Source organism: Polyodon spathula, chromosome 12, assembly GCF_017654505.1.
Source record: "Polyodon spathula isolate WHYD16114869_AA chromosome 12, ASM1765450v1, whole genome shotgun sequence".
In the NCBI taxonomy this organism is placed as follows: Eukaryota; Metazoa; Chordata; class Actinopteri; order Acipenseriformes; family Polyodontidae; genus Polyodon; species Polyodon spathula.
Genome location: NC_054545.1, coordinates 29,574,497 through 29,593,189, shown reverse-complemented (window position 1 = coordinate 29,593,189; position 18,693 = coordinate 29,574,497).

Below are 18,693 nucleotides of genomic sequence, written 5' to 3'. Positions count from 1 at the left end.
ATCTCACTTCAGACATCACACGTGGAATGGTGTTAGGCAATTCACTGACAAGCAGACAGAACTTTTATTTGTAACGCTGCTCAGGCACACTGATTTATTTCAACCCACAGAGGGCACTGTTGTAGGTGGCTTGAGTACCAGCAACTGTAAACAAGACCACGGTTATACCAATCCAGGTACACAGTCCAATGCAGGTGCACTCGCAGGTGCTCTGGAAATAATAAGTCACAAAGGACAAAACGTGAAAGAAAAAGGGAAAATAAAACACAGTAATAAAACTATAAAATAAAGGTGCTGCACTCGGCAGCGTCACCCCAACCTTCGCTACCCACATGGCCCGGGTCTCCGTCCTACACCTTGGTGTTCCCTCCACCTATATGCATTCAGGGTCTGCCCAAGGATTCCGCGATTTCTACAATTTTTTTTTTTTTTATTTATTTCATTTGTTTTTGTTTTGTCGGCCGTGCTCGGTCCGGCAGCCCAACTTCCCCCAGCTAGCTCGTTTCGTCTAGAGGGGCAGCCCGAGGGAACACAGAGCGTAATCTTTATAGGGTCAGACACACACCCTCTCTCCCACTTCTCCGTGTCAATGCCATGACCGACAGAAGAATATTGTAAGGCTGCTGCCCTCTTCCTGCAGCACTATGAATATGCCCGGAGAGTCAGCGCAGATCTCCCCTGTTAGAGGCAGATATAGGATTCATATTCGGTTCACCTAAGTATTCTGCTGAATCCTAATCCTGCTCAAAAAGTTGGTATTCGTGCCGAATCCAAATCTTGGATTCGGTTTATCCCTAATTTAAGCCATACTTCTAGCAAAGAATAGTGCAATCAAGGATTATAATTCTAGGAAAGACTTTATTCTCCTATGAACTTTGCATGGATTAATGTACCCCTTTGATGGTTAAGTAAGCAGTTTGTAACAAGGTCTCAGTCCAAGCAGATTTATAATTTTTAGTATTTCAGGTGTATCCCAAAAATATCAAAAACTTAACAAGCATCAACATGATCCAATACCTGTAAATCCCCAACTCCATCATTTTATATTCTGTTTTATAATCATTTATTCTGTTATATATATATATATATATATATATATATATATATATATATATATATATATATATATATATATATATATATATATATGTTATAGTTTTATCAATGTGATGCTAGCAGAACAATAAATAAAAACAGCTTAAAAAAGCTAGGGTTTGCATAGGAACATTAGCAGATCAAACAGACCTTTGTATCTCAACGTAAACAAAACCTGCTACTGTGTTCTCTCAGTTGCGAAGCCTCTGAAAATGAATGGTGCATGGAGGCAGAAACTCTCCTTTACTCCAATAACAAGCGTCTTTGTATGGGATCTCTTGCCATCTAAACTGAGGTCTTTGTTCGAGCTAATTCAGGAAGATGTAATTAGTTACTTTATATAAGGTCTTTTTCATTAAATAGGGGGATGCTTTACTAATTTGGAGATTGGAGATAAGTCCAAGAATATTATGTATCCAAGGGCTTTTACTGCATTTGTTTGAGATGAGGTCTTAGTTGGTTTTATTTTACCCAACCTTTTGCCCTTATCAGCTTTTCCAACAAAGAGTAAGCCCTCATTAACTGATAAAAAGCAGTCAGTCAAGGCAGAAACCATATACTTCTCAACTCCATATTTCAATTCATACAGCATCTTACTTCAGGGGCTCATTTTCTTCAGGATTTTATATAGATACTGTAGCTGGGCGGTAGGAAAGCCCTGCTGTTTGAATGTATTGATTAAAAACCTTGTGCAGAAGGTGGCCATCTCCCGAATGAATGAATTGTGTAATTGTTGCTAATCGGGAGATGGCCACCTGTATATGAACCCATAGCTCGCTGCACTCGGGGCCTAGTGTTCAAGAGGCGGAACGAGAGCGAGCGAGGAAAGATTAATTTAAAAACTAAAAAAACATATAGGAACAGTGAAGTGATTGCCGAGCCTGACCTATCTGTGTTCGTGATTTATTTCTGTTTAAATATTTTATTTTGCTCTGTGAGCAGTGTTTTCTATTTTTTTAAATATTTTATTTATTTATTTATTTGTCTTTAAATAAACGGCACGCGCTGCACCTGTGAACTGCAGTACTTGCCTGTTTGTTGTTCTTCCTGCATCTGGCCTGACGTCACCACTCAGCGTCATCCTTTCACGGACACATACACCATATGGACTTTGGGTTCTTATTTTGGGTTCAATACTGTATTGTGAAGCAGTGTAACACAATAGGATAAGTGAAGATGTACCCTTTCTTTTATAGGTATTAGGAGGATGTTTATATGTTCTAATCCTTTTAACACAGTATTTTTATTATAGGATGGTGCACTAAAATATGTATAGTGGTTATCCAAGGGGAAACACTTTCTCATAATAATTTAAATGATATAGACTGTCATTCATTGCCACTAATCACGCTCCCTAATCTGAAGGGACACACAGCGGTATAAAAAAAACATTATGGGAGTCGAAACAAGCTTGATAGACAGATAACATACCTTCTATGTGAACATGGTGTTACATTTTAATTATTTTTTTTACAGAACAAACAACACCATTTTTTAAGTAATTTTTAATAGAATATTTTTAAAAAGTTGTTAATGCAGTTAAGAAGAAGAAGAAGAAGAAGAAGAAGAAGAAGAAGAGGTTGTTAAAGGATGCTGAAAGTGTCGTAAGTGCATTTAGTTGCAAAGAGTTCACACAGCTTGTTGCATTTGTCTTTTTTCACTTTTTCAGGAAAGTCGAGTCTTGTTGTAAAGAATAGTTTTTTCAGTATGCATGCCTATGCCTACTGTGGCAGGAAAGTGAAGCATAGATTGGAAATGAGTACCATGTATAATATGACTAAAAAGTTACATAATTTAAAATGTATTTCTGACAACAAACTCTGTTCTGCACTTTGTTGAATTTTATCTTGTGAAAGTTTTAAACATCTTGAATGCATTTTTTCAATGATGTGCATGTTTAACATTCTTCAAATTGGACTGTAAGATAAATATATTATATATATATATATATATATATATATATATATTATATATATATATATATATATATATATATATAAATGAATTTTTTTGACTATCCAGCTGTTTTATGACCATTTTATAAACTGATCAGAAAATAAAAGGTTATCAGTAGTTTTGTAGTTTTGTGCCAACAATTTTAGCCACCACTATATATGGTATACATTGTCATATGCGGTTTGTATCTGTGCTGTATATAAATAAGTCCAGATAAAACTGCCTTTTTGTTAACAGATTTGAGAACCATCAATCAATTTGAGTGATGGCTCCTCTCTTTGTGTTGCCATAAAGTGAGAATGAAATTGTGTTATCAAGATATACTGCAAAAGCTTTCAGAAACATTGTTTGAATTGGGCATTTAACAATAAAATAAAATGACTACGGGAGAAATGATTAATTGGATAAAGGAAAACCTCCATACAGTCATGTCCTGTGGAAAGGTATGATAAACCATTAATTAAGTTTCATGGAGGTAGGTGAAGATTTAAAATAAAGCCTTTTACTTCAGGGTGGCTAGTTCAATCCGACTGAAGTTTCATCAGTTGTTGTTTGCAGTCGTACATGGCATGGGTTCTGGTGGATATATATATATATTGCCTATAACAGAAGTCTGTTGCCTGAGTTCCAATTTAATGCTAGAATACATGGCAGTTTAGTGATGTGGCCCCACTGATCAATGGTATAGATCTCCATATCACAAAATCCAGCAGGTTTTCCATCTTCTCAAAGTAGTTCCTACTTCAGCTCTTCTGTTAATTAAAAAATTCCCTGATTTATATGGTGTAGAAATCTAAGCGCACTTGTGGTGTCTTGTTTTCCCTTCTTATGCTCGATCCTTGCTGTTGTACTTGTCAAGTAATAAAACACATTGTTAAAGTGACATGTAATTACTAAGGCTGCCTTTTTGAGTAATTAAGTTTGTAATGCGTAGTTTGTGGAAATATACAAGAAAGTTGAATGATCAATAGCAGCACGGGCAGGTTTTGACTCTTTTCTCATTGTACACAGGCGGATACTAATAATTGTGTTATACTTTTGGATTGAAGTAAGAAGGGAATGATGTCAGTGACAGAAGACACTAGAATAGTAATGTGCAGCAGACTGTTTTCAGGAATGCTGGATAAGTGTAATGTACTGTATAGAGATGCATCTGTAATACACTCAATCATAAAATCTGAGTTAAACTAAAGAATACTTTGCTAAGCTCATTGAGTACATGAATTAAAAAGTATGAGACGTTATAATGAAATCCATCAGTGCAGCTACATCCCACTAATAAACCCAGCTGTATAGCCAGGATGTTTATCCATTTTTGTAATTGGTGTTGTAGTGTTTGCTGCCAGAAAGTGTTTGTTTGCTATGCATGTTAGGTCCTTGAACATAGTGTAGACAGATAGAATTCTGACATAACTCTGAGATTTGTCCAACAGGGGGAAGACTGCTGAAAGGACACAACCAAATGTACTCACCAACCTAGGTCCCCATGAACTGATCTTTCAGCTGCTTTCTTTTTTATTTTATTTAGCTTGTCAACGTTCATCACAAACAGGGGTGAAATTCTCAACAAAAAAAGTGCAGGTACTTATATGCACAGCCGAGTGTAAACATTTTAACAATTGAGACAATTTGAGTGCTAATAAATAAATACTTTAAAAAAATGTACACATACTGTACACAATACATTTATGAATACAAAATAAGCCTTAAAAAATAATTGATCAATTATAAGCAATTCACCATAAGGAACATGAAAATACTAACAGCGTTGTATCCTCTGCTTGTATCATTCATGTACTGTAATATAACACTTAAGTTAAACCTTACATGACAAGCATTAAGAAGTATTACACTATGCAGTAACTGCTGTAGAGTGGGAATTTTGTTTAAAGAATATCCCAAAAAAGTGATGATTTTATAAAAAGTAGTACAAAAAACCCAACTGTGCTAAGAAAAAAATATATATAAAAAATTCCAAGTCAAACATTGGTTTACTGCTGTGTTTTTTCTTTTTTTCTTTTTTTTTCTTTTTTTTTTTTAGATGTGCACTCAAGTAAAAACTCACATTTAACTTAAACTCTTCAAAATGTTTTAGAAAAGGGGGCTTGCACAAAGAAAAAACACATCACCAGTTTGGTTTTCATTTATTGCAGTCCTCATAAAAGAAAATACTAGGATCACAATAAAAGAAAACGTTTATCACTTTCGCTTACCAAAATCTGAAGCTTTACTTTGATCCTGTTTTTTCATGTTATTGTTAATCCCTACTGTCCCACTCATCACTCGCCTTTTTAGAAAATTTCACGCAAATTCTGGCAATGTGGTAAATAGGTGCAAGGCAAAACGTGTTATGATAATTATTTCTAATATTTATCAACTATATAATCTATGGTGAACACTGACATGGATTTTTGCTTTCAAATTCATGTGCAGCAGTGTTTGTTTTGAATATTTCAGATTGTTCCTCTGCCACAATAATGAAAATAATTATTACTTCATAATAATAATTATTTCTTCCAAGTCTTCTCTTCTTGATCAACAAATGAGCACTGACACAAAGCAAAATGGGTAGAGATGTGTGACTCATGCCAGGGCAGAGATTTATGACTCATGCCAAAATGAAATCTGATCAGAATGAAAGCTTGGCCAATCAGCATGCAGTGATTATAGTGACGTTAGTGGTGACCAATAGCAGCTGTTAAAAGAAAATCCAATTTCAAAAGGCAGTTGGAGTTTATGAGGAAAAAAGCAAACAAAAAAAATGAGAGAAATTGGTTAGGTAGTTGGAAACTCAGGCCCAGATGAGCTCTTGTAAAGATCCTGAGGGCCTGGGCAGAGACAATGATCTTCAATTACCAAGAAGCTCTTTTAGACAAGAGAGAGAGAAAGCAAGCAAAAGGGTGTTCTTTACTCATTTCTTGATATAAAATGAAGAAGTATTGTATGTTTTTTTTTTCTTTTTTTTTTAAACAGCCTGTTATTTGAAGCACTTCCCTGCCCAAAAGTAGTGATTACCCCATATTTGTGTGACTCGTTCATGATATTACAGACAGGTCTGCATTAAGATCCCTGGAGAAGGCCATTTCTCATTCCACAGGGTTAATAAATTGTACTTGATGAAACCAAAATGTCATGAAGCAAATCCTGCTACAAAAAAAAATAAAAAATAAAACCATGTGGCAGAATGCAATAAACATCACATCAAATGCAATATGTTATACTTTTTATATCTCAGGGAAAAAAAAAAAAAAAAAAAGCTACAATCTGCTTCTAGGGTAATAATAGCTCTCATTTGTTGTTTCTAGGGTAAGATCCCATATTATCGAGTTCAGTGTCAAAGAAGAGACCTTCATACTGGTATGCCCGGTATATATATATATATATATATATATATATATATATATATATATATATATATATATATATATATATATATATAAGGGATTGGTCAGTTAAAAAACATAAAAGACAATGATAATATGGTAAAATTGATAATGGTTTGTAAAATAAGGGAGATTAAAAGTAATTAAATTGGGTTTAAAACGAAAGTTCTTATTGTTCAGAGACAATACATTGGGGGCATTAGGACCCGGTAGTGGCTACAGGAGTTGTGACCAACTCCAGGTTTATTTAATAGACTACATAGCAGATTAATTAAGAATGTTTAAAATGGTGTGAGTGGTGGTATGAGTTTGGTTGGGAAGTTGGAAAGCAAGCAGGTTATTGTGTGTATTATGGAAGCGAGACAAGGAACTACTGGAAAAGTATTTGGGATTACGATTTGAATTTTGCTGACGAGGGAACAGGTTTAGTCTGCCTTGTTATTAGTTAGAGAAATAACTGTTTAGATAGTACTCAAAACGGGTTAGGTTTTGTTTATTTTCTTTATATTATTGTGATGTAATAAACACACGCTACAGCCTTTCCTGGCATCCTGTGTTTAAAGCGTTTATTTGGAGAAGAAAAACGTGTGACTGGAGGGAAAGCCATCATACTCACACATATATATGAATCAGTGATTGGAAATCTTGACCTGTACTTGGTTAAAACTTCATCATCGAATTAAAAATAGATTGAATGATTGCCCTACAACCTTACACCACCAGTCAATAGTCTCTATCTGTCATATGATTGCTTCACATTCCTGTCAGTCTCTCCCCTTTTCAAAGGAATGCCTTTCTCCCCGTACTCCTCATCAGAGAAAATGGCTGAACACCGATTCTGTGAGATACCAGAAAATTAATTACAAAACATACTACAAAAGAATGGTGCTCCAAACACAAAAATGGTTATTAATACGTCTGTGAGAGTAAGACCCTCACTGTAATATTAAATTGCCTGTTATTGTGATTGTTAATCTACTGGTGATAGAGCCGTGGGTTTATTATGTATTGTGCATGGTGTTGATCCAGTATTTATCTGATGGTGTTTTGCTGTAGTTAGATTAGGGCGCTTTCAAGAAGGAAGTTTCCATAGTTATACATGTGGAAGTAGTGTTTTGTTATGCTATATGGTCGGTAAGCTTCCGCTAGAAGGAATAATGCTCATTTTCAGTCTTTACTTTCCAGTCTTTCCTTAGGAGTATTATAGGAATTAATAGCTCAGTCACGATCTTGTCTGTTGAAAGTCAGTTATTGATGCTACAACCTGCTAGTTTGTGTTAATCGTTTGCAAAATTTATGTGCAGTATCCAGTGCAAAATAACAAAATAAACATTTATACCTGTGAACATGACCAGTGACGGTTTCCTGCGTTTTAAATACCTCTGTATTCCTGTGAAGGTGAAGTGATTGAAGGTGGGGGTAAAATTGCACCTTTCACCCTGTTTCAACGTCACTGTCACTGTTTTATGACTTTCTGAAATTTAAACAAATTCAACTTGACGAAAACACATGACAGACGGGATATAAACTGGATTATGCAGCAGTCAGCAAACCAGATGGAGACGGAAAAACCCTTTGCTAACTGTACAGTATGAAATATGTATGAATTAGTATGAATTAAACTTTTTTTCTGTTATTTATTTATTTACTTATGTGGTGTCAGCTATACTTAAACAAAATACATCTCAATATTTATTTACATATGCTATATCAGCTATTTTTAAACAAAATATGTAAATTCTCATTTACTATCCAACATTGCCTCACTTATTTTCTTGACTGATTCTTGCCTGTGTATATTATCTGTTATGTGTTGCGTGTGGTGTGTTTAAATGTTGGTGTATAGACATTGGTACACGGGATATAAACGGGTCTGTGTAACACGAGTGTTTAAAAATGTATATGTGTATTTAGGCACGAGGATTGCACAGCACTTCACGTGCAAGTAAAATGTAGTAATATGTGATCACGGGGAATACTTTATTAATTCACGTGCTGGGATTCAAGTGAATAATTAATTGGTAATTGAATCCCAGCACAATAGTATATATAGATGCACGTTGGCACATACTGGTTGTTGGGTGTTCAAGAAGACGGAGGAAATTAAGTAGTAGTAGTCTTTGTTTGTCTATTTTATTTTGGCGTAGAGTGCCGTGTCCTGTGTTTTTCGTGTTTGTTAAACCTTTTATTTTGTAATAAACCGGCGCCAACAGGCGTCTTCATCATTTCATTTCATCCGTCCTGTGTTTTGTATATTTCATTACCTTTCCTGGTTCTGACGCCGCCCACTTCGGCCGTCTCTGTGACACGTGGTGTCCTGCGTGGGATAACAGCGCCTCCAAGCGTCAGACCAGGAGAGGTGTTTTGTCAAAAAAAAAAAAAAAAAAACCCACAGCAACAACAAAAAAAATAAAACATGGAAGGCTGGGACTGGAGAGATGGCTGCCAGGACCTGGAGGAGTTCCTCGGTGGTCTGGAGGACCAGGGCTGGTGCCTTGCCTGTGGGGAGTTTGGGCACCCGGTGGTGCGCTGCCCCTACCAGGAAGGAGAGGAGGAACTGCCGCAGGAGAGGAAGGTGAGGAGGTGGCAGAGAAGGGGAAAGGGGAAGAGGAAGGCAGAGGTCCCGGGACACGGCAGTGGGTGAGGACGTGCGTCAGAGGGCAAGGGAGGAAGAGCCGCACCAGTCCCCTGCAAGTGAGGGAGAGCCGCACCAGTCCCCTGTATCAAGGGGAGACTACACACCGCTCCCACCTCCACCACCAGGAGACTACACGCCGCTCCTACCTCCACCGGCAGGCGCAGAGCAGCAGGAGCTGCCTCTGCCTCCGCCACCTCCACCGGCAGAGCAGCAGGAGCTGCCTCTGCCTCCGCCACCTCCACCGGCAGGAGGGAGAGCAGCAGGAGCTGCCTCTGCCTCCGCCACCTCCACCGGCAGGAAGAGCAGCAGGAGCTGCCTCTGCCTCCGCCACCTCCACCGGCAGGGGGAGAGCAGCAGGAGCTGCCTCTGCCTCCGCCACCTCCACCGGCAGGAGCAGAGCAGCAGGAGCTGCCTCTGCCTCCGCCACCTCCACCGGCAGGGGGAGAGCAGCAGGAGCTGCCTCTGCCTCCGCCACCAGCAGAGGGTGAATGCCTGCTGGGTCCCTGTCCACCAGCAGAGGGTGAATGCCTGCTGGGTCCCTGTCCACCAGCAGAGGGTGAATGCCTGCTGGTATCCCTTCCCCCACCAGCAGAGGGTGAATGCCTGCTGGTATCACTTCCCCCACCAGCAGAGGGTGAATGCCTGCTGGGTCCCTGTCCACCAGCAGAGGGTGAATGCCTGCTGGGTCCCTGTCCACCAGCAGAGGGTGAATGCCTGCTGGTATCACTTCCCCCACCAGCAGAGGGTGAATGCCTGCTGGTATCACTTCCCCCACCAGCAGAGGGTGAATGCCTGCTGGTATCACTTCCCCCACCATCACGAGGAGAGGAGCTGGAGCTTCCTCTGCCTCCACCTCCATCAGGGGGAGAGGAGCAGGAGCTGCCTCTCCCTGCACCAGAAGGGCCAGGACTAGATGCTGGAGGTCCTCAGCAGCCCTTGTGAACTGAGGGAAGCACGGGGAAGAACCTCCCGGCTGCAGTGGCCGAAAAGAGGGCCAACACCCGCACCCCAGCTTGTCCTGACTGCCAGCCTCGCTTCGCCCAAGGATGCCAGCCTCGCTTCGCCCAAGGATGCCAGCCTCGCTTCGCCCAAGGATGCCAGCCTCGCTTCGCCCAAGGATGCCAGCCTCGCTTCGCCCAAGGATGCCAGCCTCGCTTCGCCCAAGGATGCCAGCCTCGCTTCGCCCAAGGATGCCAGCCTCGCTTCGCCCAAGGATGCCAGCCTCGCTTCGCCCAAGGATGCCAGCCTCTGCATCGCCTGGGGTTGCCCGCCGCTCTGCATCGCCTGGGGTTGCCCGCCGCTCTGCATCGCCTGGGGTTGCCCGCCGCTCTGCATCGCCTGGGGTTGCCCGCCGCTCTGCATCGCCTGGGGTTGCCCGCCGCTCTGCATCGCCTGGGGTTGCCCGCCGCTCTGCATCGCCTGGGGTTGCCCGCCGCTCTGCATCGCCTGGGGTTGCCCGCCGCTCTGCATCGCCTGGGGTTGCCCGCCGCTCCGCATCACAGCCGGAAGTACTGTGGCCGGAACCCCACGAAGGGGAGCTGCCGGCCATGAAGAAGGGGGAGGAGGTCTGGAGACCACCAACCCCAGCAGCAGTTTCGCTGCCGGAGAAGGGGGAGGAGGTCTGGAGACCGCCAACCCCAGCAGCAGTTTCGCTGCCGGAGGAGGGGGAGGAGGTCAGACCGCCAACCCCAGCAGCAGTTTCGCTGCCGGAAAGGGGGAGGAGGTCTGGAGACCGCCAACCCCAGCAGCAGTTTCTCTGCCGGAGATCGTGGGGGAGGTCCGGAGACCTGCTCCCTCTGCAGTTTCTTCCCTGCAGGAAGAACGGTGGTTGAAGCCCCACCAAGGGGAGCTGCCGGCGCCGAAGGAGGGGGAAGGTCAGGAGACCACACCCCAAGCAGCCTTTCCGCTGCTAGGACTACCCTGGCAGGAGAATGCTACCCTGCTGACAGCATTACGACCTGTGGGCCCCTGGAAGCCTCTGGTCCTGGCCAAGGACTTTGGGCGGGACTTTTGGGCTTTTAAGGGGGGAGGTGGCCATTGAGGCCATGTGTGCTTTGCACAGGAGGGGGTATATGTGACAAAGTGCCCGCCCCTGTGTATATTATCTGTTATATGTTGCGTGTGGTGTGTTTAAATGTTGGTGTATAGTATTGGTACACGGGATATAAACGGGTCTGTGTAACACAAGTGCACGAGGATTGCACAGCACTTCACGTGCAAAAAATGTAGTAATATGTGAGCAAATTGCACTTTATTAATTCACGTGCTGGGATTCAAGTGAATAATTAATTGGTAATTGAATCCCAGCACAATGTATATATAGATGCACGTTGGCACATACTGGTGGTTGGGTGTTCGGTGAGCGGAGAACGGGATTGGAGACGGAGGAAATCATTTATTTTGGCGTAGAGTGCCGTGTCCTGTGTTTTTCGTGTTTGTTAAACCTTTTATTTTGTATTAAACCGGCGCCAACAGGCGTCTTCATCATTTCAATTTCATCCGTCCTGTGTTTTGTATATTTCATTACCTTTCCTGGTTCTGACTGATTCATATGTTAAATACTGTAATGTAGTGCAGACCCCACCATAGTGGAAAATCGGCTTAGGGCATTATATCTCCTGTCGGTAAAAATACTCTTCCCTCGGGTCAATATTTTTCTACTATAACCCCCCTTGCCAGTCTATATTTACTATATATATACAGTGGCTTGCAAAAGTATTCAGACCCCTGACCAATTCTCTCATATTACCGAATTACAGATGGTGCATTGAAATTTCGTTCTGTTTGATATTTTATTTTTAAACACTGAAACTCAGAATCAATTATTATAAGGTGACATTGGTTTTATGTTAGGAAATATTTTTAAGAAAAATAAAAAACATATCTTGCTTGCATAAGTATTCAACCCCTGTGCTGTGGAAAATCCCAGTTTGCACTGATGAAAGAAATTGCCCTAACGAGGACACAATTACCTTACCATTGGCCTGCACCTGTGAACCATTAAAGTTGCTGTCACATTTTCTGGATAAAAACCCCAGTGTTGAAGGATCATTGGTAAGGCTGTGAATCTGAAGGAAAATGAAGACCAAAGAGCATTCTACAGAAGTTAGAGATAAAGTAATACAAATGCATAGATTAGGGAAAGGGTACAAAATAATATCCAAGTGTTTGGATATCCCAGTGAGCACAGTTGGATCAATAATCAGGAAGTGGAAGCTGCATCATACCACCCAGGCACTGCCAAGAAAAGGCCATCCCTCAAAACTCAGTGCTCAAACAGGAAGGAGACTTGTGAGAGAAGCCACAGAGAGGCCAACAATCACTTTGAAGGAGCTACAGAGTTCAGTGGCTTGGAGTGGAGTAATGGTGCACCAGTCAACCATAGCAAGAGCTCTGCATAACACTGGCCTGTATGGGAGGGTGGCAAGAAAGAAGCTGTTACTCAAAAAGTACCATCTGAAAGCACATCTGGAGTTTGCCAGAAAGCAAGAGAGTGACCCAGCTGCGATGTGGGAAAAGGTTTTGTAGTCAGATGAGACCAAGATAGAGCTTTTTGAAAAAACTCAGAGCGTTATGTGTGGCGCAAACCTAACGCTGCCCATGCCTCAAGACACACCATCCCTACAGTGAAGTATGGTGGTGGCAGCATCATGCGGTGGGGATGCTCCTCATCAGCAGGGACTGGGCATCTTGTTACAATTGAAGGAATAATGGATGGAGCAAAATACAGGAAAATACTGCAAGAGAATCTGCTGCAGTTTTCTAAAAAACTGAAGCTTTGGAGGAAATTCCCCTTTCAGCAGGACAATGATCCCAAGCACAAGGCCAAAGCCACATTGGAGTGACTCAAGAACAAAAAGGTGAATATCCTACAGTGGCCCAGTCAAAGTCCTGATCTCAATCCCATTAAGAATCTGAGGCACTATTTGAAAATTGCGGTCCACAGGCGTCGTCCAACCAACCTTATTAAATTATTAAGCATCTAGTATACATGTATACAATGTTAATAAGCAGCACCTTCATCTAAAGTGTTACCCAATTCTCATTAACTGTTACCATAAATTCTAGATAAAGCACTAATATAAATAAATAAATAAATAAATACACACATAATAAATCAGATTGTATGATTGCCTTCTGATTTGTCAGTGCACTTAATTGAAATTGAATTTAAATGTACTGTAATTTTAAAGCAGCAACCCATTCAATTTCAATTATGTGCACTGACAAATCAGAAGCCAATCATACAGGCTTCTGATTTGTCAGTGCACATAATTGAAATTGAATATGTTACTGCTTTAAAACTACAGTAAATACAAATTGTACAATAGTTTGCCAGTATGAATTTCACTGTTGAAGGATATTGCTTCCTAGCGTCTGGTGATGAGATGTCATACAGGTTGTAAAAGGTTTACTGACACCCCCACTCCCCACCCTCACGCCATGGTTGGGACGTACAAGAGTCTCTTGACAGAGTTCTATAATATATATTATATATATATATATATATATATATATATATATATATATATATATATATATATATATATATATATATATATATATATACACACACACACACACACACACACACACACACACACACACAAGCTATTCTATGTAAGCTACCTCCATGTATAAATTAATACTTTACAGTCACTTGGAGTAACTACAGTATGAGATTGCACTCATTTTTGTATTTTACTGCTCGTAAAGTGCGTACTAAGGCTGATAAAAGATAATTTGCTTATTTTGCTCCATGGTCTTGAAACAACTTACAGTCTAAACTTAACTTCCATTCCCAAATAACTTTAGTACAATTTAAGCTGCATGATTATCTAATTGAGAGTGTGCTTGTTTTAAGAAATTGATTACACCTATCACTAACTGATTGTCACAAACTGATTGTTTACTATATTGAGTATGACTTGTGTTTTAAATGTATTTGTATTTTTGTATTGTAATATGTTATTGTACTGCTACAGCCTTTCTTGGTTAGGTCTTACTTACAAAAGAGGTTTTAATCTCAATTAGACTTCCTAGTAAAATAACGGTTTAATAATAATAACATATTGTTCTCCCACCATATTAGATTGTGATCAGCACAAGCTACCCTTTTACCTTGCAAAACAAGACCTATCACCAATGGTACAGCACACAGAACATCATCACAGTAAATATGTTGGTTTACTAAACTGAAGACAAAAACATCTTTTAACTTTTTCGCTGACAAAGGTAGCAATATCATTATAATTGTGAACAGCACTGGTGTTCAATTAGCTATTAAGAAATGTGCTTAAATGCTGACACAGCATGAACACAGAGGAAGGGGGGGGGGGCATTTTTCTAAAAGCTAATTCACTAATTCACAATGAACCCTGATATTAAATAATGAGAACTCCCAAGTCTCTGTAAACTTTCAAGATTTTTGTTTAATTGTAAACTGCTTAAGGATTTAAGAAGCTCTTATACTTTTTGGAGAAAGCACATTTTAGTTCACAATGCAAAGCAATTAATGGCATGTCATAAAATGTAGGTTATGGCCAACAAACATTGATAGATCAGTAATCCCTATTGTTCTTTTAATGAGTGCTCTTTCTGCACCACTGATGAAAAGTAGTCTGCAAATAAAGTAGAGCCGTTGGGTACATTTACATTTCATCTAGTGCATAATCATTAACTGTTGTTGGGGGGAAAGAGACTTGTTAGAATGTTAGTGTTTATTTCTAAACCATTTCCTCTTGAAATTGAACCTGTTTGGTGCAAAAAATACCAATGAGACCATTGATAATAATGAGACTGAAATACAAAAATGATTTCCTATTGGTTATCCATAAGGGGATGTCAACTAACTACCTGCAGGTGTCTGCTTGAGCTCACTGAGTTCATGACCAGTAGGGGGCGCTGCAGCACGATCAGGAGAAAGAGTCCCTGCTAGTTTTGCCTCCCGTAAATCGAGGAAACCCCAAAGCTAATGCATTGCTCTTTCTGGAATGTAAAGCTCCCACAGCGGAAACTAACGTCTTCACACAGCCAGGATGCAAACCAGCACTTTCATGATTGCATAACCCACCCTGCACACCACAAGGCTGTGCTTTTACCACTCAGGAACCTAGGTGATCTTCACAATATCATCTTCAGTTTGGGAGCACTTTGGTTTCTGATGACGGCAGCATGCATGGTACAATCTGATCAATCCCAGTTAAATTGTAATTCCAGTACTGATACATTACAATGGTTTCAGTATCTCCATTCTCCTAAAGAGTTTCTTCTTGATCGTGCAAAGAGGCAACATCACTGGTTTAATAGTTCATTCAAAATAATTTATTGGAAGTTGATGCTGCCTGGCCCTTAATACTTACTTTGAATATAGGCCAGGCTATTTTGTTCCAGACACACTGGGGCTGCCTACTGAATCAATACTGTCTTGTCAAGAAAGATGATTTCTAATCATCAAAATAACAAGAAGTTGTGGTAATCAGGTTCTGGCATAAGAACATTTTAATGATACAGGTGACTGATGATCATGGTCTCCGTTTATAGAACCTGAATTTTCTAAATGCAGTAGGACTGTTTGTCTCATGTGTGGTCCTTTGAAGATTCATGGCATAATAATGTAAGATTTATAAGTTGATCCCATAGTCCCCAAGCATGCTACCATCCAATTGACTTTACTAAGGGTCTCTCTGTGTAGTTTTGCATTGAAAACAATATTGGTCATATTCATATCAACGGACAGACTTGTCTGCATGTGTGTGGTTGTTTATAAATAGATGTGACTTATATTTTCTAAAGAAAAATAAAATGATTATTTACTGAACGTGTCGACATGGTAGGTTTCCAGCAGTCTAAATAAATACCAGTTACATGCTGCCAATCTAATAAAATAAGTGTGTTTTGTTGTTGTGATTTTCTTTTTTTGTTTTTACATGCAATAAGTATCAAACGACTTTGTGCAGGCAGATACAGTAGCTCACTCAACATGATGTTTTATTTGCTGGGTTTTTTGTATAATTGTGAAAAGTCCATTGGAAAACCAAAAATAAACTGACATGTGAATTTAATCGAGTTCATTAAAAGTTTTTTTGTTTTTTTGCATTATTATTATTTTTACCTGTTTCAGGTTGTTCCTACCACGTTAATTTGCTTTCATTTTGCTGGATTGTTTTCTTGATATATTTATTTATTTATTCATTGATGATTTAATTGTTAAGTGATGTCTCACTAAGCAGTCTATTTCAGATGTTATGCTTCACTCAATCCTACAGGACAGCTAACAAACTCCTGAAGGAGATTTGTCATTTTCATGTTCTCCAAATGAGAGAAATCAGTCCTTCATTGAAAGAAGATTTCTTTATTGAAACAGGTACTGCACAAAGAAGAAATACAAAAAAAAGAATTCAGTTTCCTGTATCCTAACTCAGGGTACAGACAGAGGATGTGGGTGTTTTGTGTAGGGGAAAAGCTTATGCCAAGAAATGGCACGACTACAATGGCTGCAATAAATCATTGTTAAATGCAATGGTGTGTCAGAAATCCTTGACATTAAGAAGCACGGTGTCCTGCTGGCAAGTATTTCTTGTGCTACACTGAAATAAATGAGTGACCAATGAAGAAGGAAAAACAACTGAGGCTTGGAGGCTATTGCTGTCTGTAACCGTGCATGCAGGATACATTTATATTGCTTGCAGCATACAATGGATATTATGCAGCACTGACAGAGTATCATTTGCTACCTTCCAAATGTATTACATAATGGGTTTTGCTGTTGTCTTAACGCCACCATAGGTTTATTTCATGCATATAATATATTGCATAATTTTATGAATATGTGTTACATTTGTTGCACTATATTGATAAAGCAATCACATTACATTACTGTTTGTTTGTTTTCATTCTGTATTGACGTATACAATAGTACTCAAGAATGTCTGTTTATACACCATGTTTAAAGTCTGGTAAACATATACATTCCAAGGCATATACACTTGGTTTTTTATATAATATATATATATATATATATATATATATATATATATATATATATATATATATATATATATATATATATATATATATATATGTACATACACACACACACACACACACACACAGTACTGTGCAAAAGTTTTAGGCAGGTGTGAAAAAATGCTGTAAAGTAAGAATGCTTTCAAAAATTAGACATGTTAATATTTTATATTTATCAATGAACAAAATGCAAAGTGAGTGAACAGAAGAAAAATCTACATCAAATCAATATTTATAGCAACTCACAGGTTCACCAGCAGGAGGTGTTCATGGCGGTCTAGGAACAAGCCCACAGGTGTTGAAGATAACACAATTGTAAACCTGTGGTCTGTACATGTCTGCCATGACATCAAGGAGTTAACAGGTAAACAGGCTGTAGGTGTAGTTAGGTAGGGTATCGATATTATACCATTATTGGTTCTCATTAGCCTTAATTGGCCCAAACCTGTAGCCTGCAACCGCCCAATTCCTAGATGATCCAGCACCTATAAAAGAAAGCCTTTAGAGCCAGTCAGGGTTGGCTTCCAAGCAGTGAGCAGCGTGAGCTTATCCACACCCAGAACTGAATGGGAATACAACAGAGAAGCTGAAACTGCCTTTGCGACTTGCGATCTTCTTTCCTGGGCCCCTTGCTGTTGGAATGGAATACAGCAAAGTGGAAAGAGACACCGCTGGTTTTCCCATGCTAGAGGACAGGCTGAAGCCAACAAACGACCTGATAAAACCCAGGAAACAATTCACAGACTGGACGTGGTTAACAGTCCAGTTAGTTTACAATGTTGTTGTTTTTTTTGGTAGAAATCCTGTTTGAATTGTTTATTTTCTTTATACCTTGTCTTGCACCCAGTATTGTTTCTTTTATAAAAGCGAGCAAGTTTTTTTTTTCTTTAAGGAATCTACTGTCTGCTTCATCTGTGTGCATCCACACGCTCACAAGATACATATATATATCAGTAAATCAATGGAATGCCACATGAACTCAAATATAATTGTACCTGCAAAGTAAACATGGAATGTAATAGAATTCTCATTAATTATAATGCATTTAAAGCAAGGGTATTTTAAATAATGAGCTTGGCTACTGTAGAACGCTCCAACTCCCATTTGTATCAAATCATTTTGCGAATAACAATAGCTACTGCCCAATATATTAGATTGCCCACCTCTTTTTAAAATAACATCTGTCTTCATTTGCATACCTGCAGAGATGTCAGATGCTGTCTGTCTGCATTCTACATACTTATTGCAACAGCTTTACAAAATATTGCATTTTCTTTGTTGGTATTTAGGTGACACTGTGTTTTTTTTTTTTTTTTTTTTTATTACCGCTATTATTTGGAGATGCTTATGAACAATAGATCCGCTAAGATGTGGGGTCTCACACTGATGACTGTTGAATTCAATTACTGCAGAGTTTGAGTCTAGAGTTCTGTCAATCTGCCACAGCACTTTTAATCGTTATGACCTGGTCCCCAAGATACCAAGAATAAGTAAATATGCATTGTTTTTAAATCCATTATGGCAGTAGGTTTAGTCAATACATCTTTGAAGTGATAGCTCTGGGATTCAGTGTGAAACAAGAACAGTCACATT